Source organism: Dinoponera quadriceps, unplaced genomic scaffold (assembly GCF_001313825.1).
Source record: "Dinoponera quadriceps isolate SergipeBrazil2010 unplaced genomic scaffold, ASM131382v1 scaffold1846, whole genome shotgun sequence".
NCBI classification, from domain to species: Eukaryota; Metazoa; Arthropoda; class Insecta; order Hymenoptera; family Formicidae; genus Dinoponera; species Dinoponera quadriceps.
Genome location: NW_014556140.1, coordinates 1,674,890 through 1,687,542, shown reverse-complemented (window position 1 = coordinate 1,687,542; position 12,653 = coordinate 1,674,890). Strand labels below are relative to the sequence as shown.

General features: G+C 41.6%; 1 protein-coding gene across 4 annotated transcripts in view; it reads right to left on the bottom strand.

Annotated features, from left to right (window-relative positions):
* The window catches only part of LOC106746954, a 42,771-nt gene that overhangs the window by 22,087 nt on the left and 8,031 nt on the right, over positions 1-12,653 (bottom strand). The window lies entirely within an intron of this gene.

Sequence of the window (12,653 nt, the reverse complement as noted above, 5' to 3'; positions counted from 1 at the left end):
TTTTTTTTTTTTTCACGGAGATTTGCTTCAAACTTTTGTCCCTTTTAATCTCTTCAGGGATGTATTTATTAAAGTCGGAAAAAAAATTTTTATTTTAAAATAACAAAATTCTTTACATTTTTAACTTTATGTAACATAAGTAATTTTAAAGTAACATAAAGTAACACAAATGTGATATCTGTCCAATCATCAGAGATTTTTGTTTCTCTTGTGGAATCTGCGTGGTGAACCTTTATCCGCAATAATGTTCGCTATATTTTGTCGACAATATTCGAATTATATAAGAATGAAAAACTGAACGCGTATATAAACGTGCACACACGTGCACGTTGGTATCCCTGAAAAGATTAATTTTTTCTAGACTCTTTTCTGTCTTTTCAAAACACGTCTGCGCACGTCTGTGCGAAGTTACAATATCATGCAACTTTGCCTGAGATTTGTGAAAAAAATACGACCAGGGATGGACGTGAAAGCGAAGTAGACAGACGGTAGAACAAAGGGCTAAAAGAGACGCAGCATGTGTCCCTGAGTCGTAAATGTACCCGAAATTTCACTTCTATATTAAACCTATTTTGTTTTATGTTACGTCTTCAAAGGTCTTCTATTGTGCTCCTTTTGATGCTACCCGAACCGAAATTTTAGTTCTACTTTAAATCTAATTTGGTCCTACATTAAGTGTTCAAAGGTCTTCTTTTGTGTTCCTTTGATGCTACAAAACAGGAAATTATTTCCGTTTCCTCCTCTTGAAAACTTAACGTGGAACTTAAAATTTCGACTCGGATACAAATAGGAAATTATTTCCGCTTTCTCTACCTAAAAATTTAATGTTGAATTTAAAATTTTTCCCCGGGAGATCCAAATTTCCTTTGTAGCAAAGGAACATTATTAGTGTTCCTTTGATGCTATAAATGGGAAGTTATTTCTGTTTTCACTACTTGAAGACTTAATGCAGAACTAAGTAGACTTAATGTTAGGATTAAAATTTCGGCACGGATAACGATGAGGTAATTAATATGGTTTGCACCGAAGCGATAATTTCAGGCGATCGCGCATATCAATTTACGATCACGCCAGGAAGGAAAAAAATCGTGGAAACGCAATGCCGGCCAAGCGGCGCTCGGCGAGAACTTGTCACGCGTGCACGCGCACTCGCCGCAGAGAAACTTACCGCGCGCGCGCGCGTGCGCTTACTATCGCGCCATTTACATATCGAGCGCTAAATAATAAATGACGATTTCTCGAGGCCGCGCTGCTTTTTTTTTCGGTTCTCCGATCGCTATCGGTCGGTCGGATTAGTCGGCTGACACGAATCCCGATGCGCCTGAGTTTTCCCGTTGCATCGCTCACCCGATTGCCCACACAAGCAAAAGAAAATACAACCAGTGTTTAAGCGGACATGGATACTGCTCGCGCTGATAACCTACGACTTTGATTGACTTAATTGATTTCACAAGCAGTAATAACTCGGGAATTATTAATGACGTTTCCAACGGCGCAACATTCGGCGGGAAATCCGTCTATAAAAATCGCACACACAGAAAAATACATACTGCGTATAAATGAAAGTTATTTGTTTAAAATATTTCTTATAAGTTTATATATCCGCAGATTTATCGCAAATTTATCTAAATGAGCAAATAAATAAATGAGCAAAAAATGTAATCAAGGTATATTCTGATTCCTAGTAAGTTTAATATTTCAATCAAGAATATTATAAATTAAAACAAAAACCGGATTATTCATTTAAGTTGACCTAATTTAACTTTTCTCGGGAAGAGAAATTCTTCTTTTGAGTACGTGACAATGAGGAGTTTCTTTAAAATTTGTGATGAACATATGTTAAGACTATTATAAAGAAAATATTCTGTGTTGAAGATAACCATTATTCAGAAGGAGGAAAGTAAACTGAGTGATTGGTTTTCTTAACGGTAGAATGATATTCTTCCGTGTGCAAAAATCATCCTTAGTAAACATATGGGAAATATAACGGAAAATCGTTCGTTGAAATTTGAGTCATCACTTTTGGAGCGGCTTGAGAGAGTTTTTTATTCTTTTTTATACTTTTTTTATATATTGCTAAGATAAATTTTGTAAAGGTAGAATCACATCGAGAAATTATCTACAATGAATTGCTAATCGGCGATTGGCAATAAGAAGGCGATCTTTTTCTGCCCTCGTGAGAAAACATCGAGAGTATCCGGGGAACGTTAAACGTTTTTTCTCACAGGCGGACGCGGACGAGCCGTCGATACAATTAGCAGTTTTACCTGTCGCGGAAGTCGAAGAAGTCGACACGCACGTGTCGCAGGTTGGCGAGCGGTTGGTAACGAATCGAATCGCAGGGAAGGCAAACGAGCGAACGACCGACGCGGGGCTCATTAGAGAGTGTTCGTACTCCATGGCCAGCGCGCCGTGACCGGCTTTCTCGTCTACTTCCAGCATTCCCATTCGCATGGGGAAGGAAATGCCGGTGCCTGCGAACTCTTGAGTCACATGGCAAGGTCGTCGTTTCCGACGACAGACGCGAGGTGATCCCAGCCGCGGCTTTGAAACCGCTCTCGCGAGACCTGAAATTCCCGAAAGTCTCAAATACTCCGGGACTCTCGAATAAGTCGCAATTCTTCAGGCTTCTCAAGGTTCTTGAGACATTGACACAATATTAACGCAATATTGACGCAATATAAATTTACACATATACACCCGTATGCGCGATTTACCACTCATCAATAAATCATTTTTGTTCTTTTTCTTTTATTAGCGCTGTTTCTAAAGTTTCTTTTCTTGCGGAAGGGCGCCTCTCCGTCGAGTAAGAATAATAGAGGAAAAGCATCAAAACCGACACGCTATTTTATTTTTGAGCGCTAAGGAAGTCCCATTGAAGGCGTAAAATTAAAATTTATGTGCATGGATGCAAAACCAGCAAACCAGCAAATCAGCAACATTTCTCTAAATTTTTTTTAGTTTAACCGTAGTGCTAAAGCGAGATTTTTGAAAATATAAATAATCAGTCAGTATTATAGATATTTGTATATGTCTATATCAGTATATTACCTGAATTAACCAAATCTGTTTGTGGATTCGTGCCATGCACACTTCAAACAAGGTATACAATGACGGAACCGCGCATGAAGATATTTTAAACGAACAAATAAGAAAATCGGTATCTTAAATTTTTTTTCTGTGAAACGATATTTCACAGCAAAGTTCTGGTATGTCAGTTGAAAGACCGGTAAACTCGGGTACGTCGGTTTACAAAACAACCTAATCCTAACTCTCCTTATGCGGTTCAGTGACAGATTAGATTGGCACAAGACTCGAAGTAATTTAAAAAGTCCAAACTTTATGCTACAAAATAGCACTGTCATATAAATCACTTGCCGCTGATTTATTACTTTAATCTTTGGCAGGAAGACATCTCAACAAAAACTTCAGCACAGTAGAAGGCCAAACAACACTAATAACGCAACCGAACGACCTTGCCACTTCAGCTCCAGCTAGCCGGTAGACGAAATTCATTTTGTATTTTATATTATGAAATTCATATTCTGTCGGGCGGAGTTCCACCGAGTTCCACTTTACAACTGGAAAAAAAAATCCAAAGATTTTCCGAGAATTCGGGATTCGGAGAATTCAAGAGCTCTCTTTTTCGAGCTATACCCGAAGCGACTCGTATCCTCGTACGATCGAATCGGGCGAAAACTTTCGACGACGGAGATTCGAAAACGGTTCTCACCGGCGATCGCCGTTCGATCGTCACGTGCGAGCCTCCGTTCTTAGCCGGCTCTTCCATGTCCTACCGGCGATTCCCATGAGCATCGCCAATAATCGCGCGCTGTAGCCATTATGCATGTCATTACCGATAATTTACTGCGTTTTCACCACTGAGCGCGACTCGTGCGAGCGAGCGGCCACCGTCGCTCGCGCGCATACCGCTCGTAAAAGCTCCTCGGGATTATCGACGCCGATAATAATTGCATTCCGCAGCGCGCGGCGATTTGTCCCGGTGAGCGATTAAAGAGAATTCGAACGGGGATTCCGTCGATCTCCACGCCGCGTCGCGCGTCTTTCGACTTTCGCTCGCTCGGATTAATGCCGCCGGTCGGCCGATCGGGAAATTGCGCGCTGATAGGCCGACGATATTATACCGTGAAGCACGCCGGAGAAGGAAATACCGCGCGCTTCCTTGTGTACAGTAGAGAAACATAATAAAAAAAAAAAAACATTTTGTACTTGTGTTAAAATAGTCTCTCGTGAAAATGTTTGTATTCAATTTTTAGCATACCCGTGTGTTAATTTGACGTAACTTTAATTAAAAGGATTACAGAAAGGGTGACTTGTTCCATCAGGCCTACGCCAAGTCTTGTACTTCTTTAACCACCTGGGAAAAAATATTGCAACTCGGCTGGGATGTTCTATCGCATCCAACGTATTCACCAGACATCGCTCCTTCGGAATACTACTTGTTCCGGCTCTTACAGAACTTTCTTAATGGTAAGATATTCACCACTTCGGAGGACTGCAAAAACCATCTTCAGCAGTTCTTCGGTGAGAAAACGCCCGGGTTCTACGCGTGAGAAATTATGTAGCTGCCCGAAAGATGGCAAAAGGTTATAGAAAACAACGACCGTCACATTATTAATTCAAGTTGTTTTTAAATATGAATAAATTAGCTCTAATTTTGATTTAAAAATACGACATTACTTTCCTTCCAATTCAATATTTGTTACTTTTCAATATACGCACCTTGTGTTAAATTGACATCAAATTTTTTTCTTTATAGTTATCAATTCCTCGATAAGTTCCAAGTCGATTATTTTCCTCGGCGATCGATCAAACGAAAAATTCTCTCCAGAATCAAATTTAATTTTAATATATTTATCGAAATCGCGAGGATACGCACGTGGCGAGGCGTCGAGGAGAGAAAGAACGAGTTAGTCGAGCGTCAGTTTCGAAAAGGACACCGAAAAAACCACGAGATTTTGCGTCGTGAAAATCCACATAATCAGACAAAGCCGGGACGAGGAGGATCGCGTTTCGACACTCGCGCGGGATGACGCAGTCATTTTTAATCCGCGGAAACAAGCCGCGGTGGCGAGTTCGAATTTCGCAAAAATGCAGATCGCCGCATTTTTCATTTTGCATTGAATGGGCCTCGGACGGAAGACGGTAGACGTAATCGAACGCGTAACAGGCGGCGATTCTGAGGCGAGGGAGATCGTCCGATCGAGCCTTCGCGTGACCAGCAATCAAAGGATTAAGTCGGACCGGCCAGAGAAGATGAGATGGAGAAAAAGAGAAAGAAAGAGAGAGAAAAAGAGAGGAGAGAACGCCCACGTGTATAGGTGGAATGGAAGGTAGAGAACAAACGAGAGGAAATCTCCCAGCTCTGAGAGAGAGAGAGAGAGAGAACTCTCGTAAGGCTCGTTTCGCTCGCGTGGAGCCTCTTCTCTCGCGAAGAGGCACCTCGTTTCCTCGCGACACGACAGTTTCGCAACCGGGTGTTGTTGCGTAACGCGATTGCTCGCGGGACGATCCTGGCCGAAACGCGCGCGCGCAGCAGCGCGATAAGAGACCGGCAGAATATGCGCTGCTTCTCAAACCTTGTGCAGTATTCATACGAATGACGCAGTTTAACGAGGAAAGATAAGAAGCCGGTGAGCCGTGCCAGCCTTGAAGAGGATCGGCTAGGTCCTTGGACGCGACGCGAAACTGCGATCGGCTGTGGCGGTAATCCGCAATGCGACTTCCTACCGTCAAAGGTCGCATCATCGGCGCGCCATCGGTCGGAGGACTACGATTTTCCTCCGCGTTTTTCCACGCCGCGCTGTGTAACGCCGGAAGCTCGGTACTCGACTTGCACTTGAACGTGTCCGTTTGTTAACAGCGATATCTTGTTGCCAAATAAATCACGGGAAAACATCGCACTGATTAGATACGTCACACGTTGACGCGCATGAATTCATCTTCAATCTGATAATCGATAATCGCAAGAAACGAGGTACTTTCCTCGTTTGACACGTTCTCGCCACACAGAAAGAAGAATAGTATCAATCCGTGACTCACTTTCTCGCGTATAAGCAAGAATATGTAATTAATGTAATCTTACGTGAAGATAAAACCTGTTTACACGTAAAGAAGTTTTATATACTTCCACTAAAATATCATATTCTTGTTATTCAAGAATAAATTTCATGAATTAAGAGGGAAAAATATTAGATAGGAAGAATGGTGCCTTTAAACCAAGAATTGTATCAAGTTTAAAGATATCGTTCTTTCTATCTAATACTTTTTTCCTCTCAATTTATGAAAATTATTCTTATATGTAATACACATACACACAAGAATATGATATTTTTAATGGAACTATATAATATTTCTTTAAATAAGTAAGCAAGTTTTACCTTCACATATGATCATATCTTCAAATATTCTTATATATATATGAGCCAAATTATATATATATTATAAAAAAATATATGAATCTCGAATATATAAATTAATATTATTTTTTCCGTGTATCATCTTGGGAATCGTGTTCGCCACGTAACATCCTATATATTTTTTTAAATAATAGTAATAACATAATACAGACTTAATTTGTTTATGTATATAGATATGGAATGAAAAATTATCGCTGTCACATACACGTGACATCGCACAGATAGACAAGCGTATGTAAATTTAATAGCAACTTTACTAATTAATGTGTAAAAGTTATATTCATTACAAGTGAATTATATTTAGTAGTTATATTTATCACATTGAATGGCAAAATATATGGCATAGAAATACGAAAGAAATACGAACAAAAATATCAAAATTTACTCAAAACAATATATCACATGTAAAATGTAGTGTGAAAATTTGAAAGTAACTTTTAGTACATAATTTGCTATCAATATAAGAAAAAATGTACATAATTGTATGATAATTCAATACATTTGCTCTCTGAATATTATTGAAGAAAGAAAATATAAGTATTTGTAAAGTTTCCATCATCGGTTGTCTTACATGACTGTCATGGAATTATCTGGACGATCTCTCGTGAAAACCGATGCGTCACACGTGTGCAACGCCTGGAATAGTAATAAGGTGACCGGATGTCTCGATTTTACCGGGTCAATTCTAACATTTTCAACCTTTCGATTGCCTTCTTTTCGAAAGCAAAAAAGAGGAAAATGCAAAGAAAAAACAACTACTCCTTCTTTTTCATTTTATAGAAGAAATGACAACAGAGCGCTATCTTAGCAATAATTTCCATTTTTTACTGCATCTATTATAATAGGATTTCATTATAATTAAACTATCTCTCGTATGTCTATCCAAATGAAACATATTCAATGGTCTTTTTCACTCCCTTTCTCCTACCTCTCAAAATTTATGAAACGTCCCGAATTTCAGGCTAGGAAAATCTGGTCACTTTAGTAGTAGCGAACGTGTTACTACGGTGTCATGCGCTTTGCGTGCTGTTCTCTTATCAAACTATCAGAGTTACGTCTCTATCGAGTTAAATCGTTAATTACGAGGACCTCGGCGAATTCGCGGCGGGCAGAAGCGGCTGCGCGTTCGGCGGAAACTTCGCGAAGACACGGACGTTCCGAGACACTCGATACGCGGCGCTCGCTAGAGAGAAATAGCACGAACCCTCCCGGTATATACGCGTAAAATTCCTCGGGAGCCAAAATTACACTTGGCAGCGCTCGGAATGGTGTAATAACGTATGATCCGCGAATTAATCTGAACGGGAATTGTTGATGTAACTGTTGTCCAAGTCTATAACGCGCGCCGCGTAAACTTGGCTCCTGCGAAGGATCTCCGGCGCGCTCCGACCTCCGGATTCGTCGCGACACATGCACATTTCGATTCGTCGCGATACGCACATTCCGATTCGTCGCGACGCAAACGGAGACACGTCTACGCATATGGAAGCTCGTCGTAGCTTAAAAATAGACACGCTGCATCGTTCGCTCGATCTTTTACCGCCGTATCTCCGTCGGTCCGATTTTCCTCTTTCCGCGAGACCGCCCCGCCGCTCGTGCGTTATAACCGACACGATTTCAATAAGTGATGTCAACTTCTTTCCTTTTCCCCGAGGAGGGGAAACGAAACGATATCGTTTATACGGGGTTTGAACAACAAGAAGGTCGGCGAACCGTGCAAAAGTACTCACAGCGTTGCCGTTCAATCACCGGGACGAAAAAGTGACATAGTGACTGCTTCTTGATAGAAAAGGTGATAAAAAAAGTGACCTCTGAGGTATCAAAATAATAACTAAAAGTGACATTTTTGTCCAATTCTGAAAGTAACTAGGAGCATTTGAGCAAAACAGTAAGACTTAAGATTGCATTCCCAAGTCTTTGGATAACTTAATATACAGCGAGTTTTTTTCATAGTACGATTTGAATGTTTGTAACAACGGAAGACCAAGGACATGAACAATGCAATACAAATATGCTTTCGGAGCAGTTTTGTTAAGAGAGACGACGAAAATATATGTCCATATTTTACAAATTTAATTGCAGCTCGGGAAAGAAAGTCACTACGACGGTGCATTTTGAACGATAGTGAATTTTTTAGTGATAATAAAAAGTGACTAAAGGTGACTTAAGCGACTGGATGGCAGCGCTGTACCCATGTAGAGTTTCATCGTACAGAGTTCGGTAAATATAATTGTATCAATCGGATTTGTATGTTGTCCAACCAATACTCGAGGTCTGTTGACCTGTTTCATAACTCTTTGAGTTCTTTTGACATTAATTTAATTCGTACTCTCTTGTCTTAATTGCACTCAATTAAATTGTTATTCGACGCTTGCGTCACTCTGTATAAACTTTTTGTAACGATTTCTACCCGTTAACAAATGGAAATAATAATAATAAAAAAACACGCCTCGCGTCCAAAATTTATTTCCCGATGTTAACATTTATCGCAATTTATCGTGACTTATCAGCGATCTTGGCTATCTTGGCGATAGTTAAAATGTGCGCGATGCGTCCGTGGCAGCTCTCGCCGCACGTCCTTTCATTGTTGAGAATTTCGTAATTGCAAAGCCTCGTGAGAAGAAAGATAAGATAGAACCGCGAAAATAAGAGATCGGCAGACTTGTAAATTCATTGCACGCTTTTGAGATTCGCTATCGGTGGCTATAAACACGTAGCGTACACTACCGATGTACTTTCGTTCATTTCGCTTTAAAACTACACCGGAGAATTAACGATTAAAATTTATCTCCCATTTCGGCGACTGTTTTACTTTAGAGACTCGGGGCCAACTAAACCTGTTCGCCGAGGCGGACTTTGTAAGCAAGATCGTAGCTGATGATCAAAGTGTGCGACCACATGCTCGCTTGGAAAATTGGTGGAAGTACTTGCGTGAAAATCTTGGCACGGCGATTGCCCTGTCGTGCCAAGAATGCATGACCTCTGAGTCCCTCAGTGACCCTACTTCGACCAACTACGATCAACTTCCGAACTTTTCCCGAGACGTGCCCGACGATCGAGTGTGAACTACGAATAAATCCATATTGCGATCCAATTCGCCGAAAATTTCCACAATCAAATTTCCCATCGCTAAACTCACGAAGAAAACTCTTCACTTTCGATCGTTCGACTTTCAGATCGTATTTACAATTTGTATTTTTCCGACGTAGCGGGAGAGTTTCTTTCTTGGAAATTTCAAAGCCTGGAAAAAATCTCGCCGCGAAATGCACGAACGCGTTTCTGAAACACGAGTCTTTCTTTTTCAATCGCTTCGTCGAAAAATTCCTTGGCTCGATATTCCCGCTGAGAAAAATGAAAAACGGCTCGAAACTGATCGAAGAAGACCTCGTCGTAAGGACGAACTCGAGTCTTCCGAGACATTCCGCGCGCAACACGGAAGCGAATAAAAATCACTTCTAACGAGAGGTGCAACCTCGGGAGAGGGTCGCATCCGGGGGCCGAGGTTTGCGCACCGCTGCGCCGGTGGAATCACCGCAGTCACTACGGAGCGTGCTCAATTTCCTGTTGACCTATTTATAACGCGCCTCCTATCCACGGAGAAGCCGGCATACTTCTCAAGGTCCCGGATTACTCGGCTGACTCGGCGTTGTACAGCGGGGCGTACAGCCGTCGTCGGATTCCGCATCGGCGCGTCGCACCGCCGCTACAATCGCAAAATTGCAGCCCGCGCGAAGGAGCATATCGCGAAAACTGGGGCAGCTTTCCGGCTGCTTTTGCAGCCAACGCGCGCTGGCCGGTGTTGCAGATAGATCGATAGACGCGTGCGTGAATCTCCGGCGGACGCGACTCACCCGACAACGGACTCCGTCGATCAATTTTGCGAAATTGCTACACGCTCTTTCTCGAATCAACGAGCCCGTCCCTGTTTCGATAATGATTCGTCGATAAAGCGATGTGATCTGTTTACGTACATTTCGGTTCAGCGAGACATTTCCTTGCTTGGACTCTAATTGGCGTAATTTACCGTTGTATCTGTCGCCAACCTCTCTCTCTCTCTCTCTTTCTATATATATATAAGAGAGAGAGAGAGAGAGAGAGAATGTTGTGCGAGGAAATCAACAAACTTCTAAAATCTGTTCTTGAGGTCATTTTAAGCAAAAAAGTTTAGATATATCATAGATTATTTATCGAGATATAGACAATTATTTTCTTAATATTATGACAAACGAAAAATATCAGACGGACGTGGACTGTGTGCGTAATCAGAACATGAATATTAATATTAGATATGAAAATATTATTATGTTTTATTAGCAGGAAAATACAAATAAATACGTTCATAAAGCTCAACAATAATAATTTATAATACTAGATATTTAATAGCTCCATATGCTAATTTGAATACTTTCCCGACAAATTAAAATTTTTGAAAAGTCAGAATCAGATTCAGCAGCTCAAAAACTACAAAAAAAAATACCGTTTTACTTGCCACTTCAGGGATCAAAATCGGCCTATTTTATCCACCGTCCTTTGCCAACTGAAATCCATAATTATTTTGGGAGATCAGACTGGGACCTCAATTAGATCCTAAGAAATTTTCCACGCCAGCGTAATATTCTTCGAGTAATTTGGAAACGAACACGATGTTTTTCTTCGCGAAAAATCGCATTCGCGGAGAGAAAACCCCGGAGACATCGATTTTCTTCCTTCGCATAAACGCGTTATATAAAAATTTCAAGGTGTTCCGAGATCAGTCGGGAAAAATGAGGTCAAGGATGAGACCCTTTGATAATTACGCGCTCCTGCTCGCCGCGAATGAACACAATGATTTACGTAAGAGCTGTCGTGACACTGTTCTTAAGTCGTCGCGACGTCTTCTACACTCGCAACGTAAACGTCGCGTACAAATTACGCGAGAATCCACGAAATCCCCGCTGCCGAGAAGCGCGTCGGCATGACGAGCGTCGGACAATTCACGCTTCTCGAAGTACTTTTCGGTCGTTAGAAAATTCTTCTTTATTGCGTAGCATCCTCCTTATCTCGTTACCGCGGAACGATGTATCGTCGGCGGTATAAATAGAAACACCGATTTCCCGATGGAGGTACATTCACACAGGCAGTTTCCTGCCTCTTATCGCGCGGTACCGCTCAATGGAACTTTATGGACCGTAAAGACCGAGGGGAGGAGGCGGATCCTCCTCTTGTACCCTCGATTGACTCACGATTTTATGAAATACCCGACGACGTTTCATTTTCCAACAACTCGATCTCGCTGTACACGCGGCAAAATATTGAAACTATCTTCGCAATTTGAGAACGGCGTGTAGCTGTTTTCCTGTAGTAGTAATACGGAATATCGGCATATCGCGACGGACGGAAAAACATCCTCCGCACGGGTTTCCCCTTTTCGCAATCGATAGAATTTAATAGGGCTGAAGACCGAAGGAAGGGCGGATCCCGGATCGGCGGGGCACGTATTCGACGGATTAATTCGGGAGATGTTCTCGAGAGGCCGTGTAGGGACAAAAAAAGAGAAGATGTCCGATTGCTCGTTACCGACGAGTAACCGCGTGATTACGAGCGGAATTAATTTCACATGACTGCGCGCTCATGCCAGCGGGCAGGCGTATCTAATCTCCGCGATATTAATCTGCAACGATAACGCATTCCGCACCGCGCCATCGGTATCGAAAATATCCGTTTCGAATCGTGCGATTGTTCACGAAGAAGAGCGAGAATGAGTAGGAGGACGCGTCGACCGTCCGACAGCGAGTGCTTTCTAACGTTTCTAACGAGATCGAGTGTCTCGAAATCCGATGGCAACTTCGATGAGTGAATGATATCGGGGACCTTTGTCATGCCATTTAATAGAGAAGTACGACTTTATCTATCTGCAAATCGACAAGATGTTCCTACAATTCAGCGCGATATTCAAAGTAATAGAGATATTTCGCTCTGTGTAATGCCTGCCACGGAGGAAAAAGTTTGGGTTGAACTAATGTGACAATGAACGAATGCGCTTTAATTGACGGGAACGGAATTTTTGGTTCTCAATTAAATTCGGTTTCTTATAACCATAAAATTCCGTTTCCTTCGACCAAAACGCTTTCGGCTCATCGTCAGTTTAATTCAATCGAATTTTCTTTCTCCCCGTGTGTATAATAATTCTTATATAATATCTACTATCCCATAAAAAAGCGATTGTTAATATAG